This window comes from Myotis davidii, unplaced genomic scaffold, assembly GCF_000327345.1.
Source record: "Myotis davidii unplaced genomic scaffold, ASM32734v1 scaffold209, whole genome shotgun sequence".
NCBI lineage: Eukaryota > Metazoa > Chordata > Mammalia > Chiroptera > Vespertilionidae > Myotis > Myotis davidii.
The window spans coordinates 1,712,327-1,713,034 of NW_006300047.1; the positions used below are offsets into that span (position 1 = coordinate 1,712,327).

Genomic DNA, 708 nt, shown 5'->3' on the forward strand with positions numbered 1-708 from the left:
CCTCCGCGGAAAGGACGTCCCGAGTCCTTACAGGAAAGTCGGGGTTCTCTCTGGCGCCCGCGATCTTAAAGCTGAATCGTCACCCAGAGATTTAGAAACAAAACCCAACCAGTTCCCGGACGCAGGTCTCAGAAGTTCGGCTTCTAGGGGCCACGCCATCTGCGCTTTTGTCCTCTCCTCGGGAGAGCCTCGCCGGACCTAGGACCGCCCTTAGTGGGTGCTGTGTGGGCACCTGAGGGTCCGGGGAGCACCGGGAAGTGAGAATCCCGGACCTAACGCAACCGGAGCCTTGGCCGGCCAGGCGCCCCGCCCCGAGATCGGCGCCCGGTGAGCGCAGGAGTCTGCCCATTCCCGTCAGGATGAGAGCTGGTGGCACAGGCAAGGGGACCTGTGGCAGAGGTGGACATTGCCCCTCCCGCCAAGCGAGGCAGGGGCCCTCCCCTCAGCTTTCCAGGTCAGTGTGCATCTGGGCAGTGGGTTGGGTGTTATGCCAGGAGTCCTGATCCAGGTGGGGGGGGGGAGATGAGGGGGGGGTGAGGGTGTGTGTGCCGGGAAATGGTGATTCATGGAAGGGCCATCATTTCAGGGAGCGGGCCAGTTGGACCTTCACTAGTTTTCACTTTTGTCCTTTGGGACAGTGGGGCTGATGTCACTCACCTTGCGCTGTGCTTTGGTGGTTGGGAAATCCCGTTTCTGGAAGCAGCAGGG

At 61.9% G+C, this 708-nt stretch overlaps 1 protein-coding gene across 2 annotated transcripts in view; it reads left to right on the forward strand.

Annotated features, from left to right (window-relative positions):
* LITAF (lipopolysaccharide-induced TNF factor) overlaps positions 1-708 on the forward strand; it is a 27,231-nt gene that overhangs the window by 611 nt on the left and 25,912 nt on the right. Inside the window, exon 1 of one of the 2 annotated variants that reach the window (XM_006776284.2) lies at positions 101-454. The exons of the other annotated variant lie outside the window; for it this stretch is intronic. The gene's annotated coding sequence lies outside the window, so the exon portion shown is untranslated. Of the gene's footprint in view, positions 1-100; positions 455-708 lie in introns of those variants that run through there. 2 annotated transcript variants of the gene reach the window in all.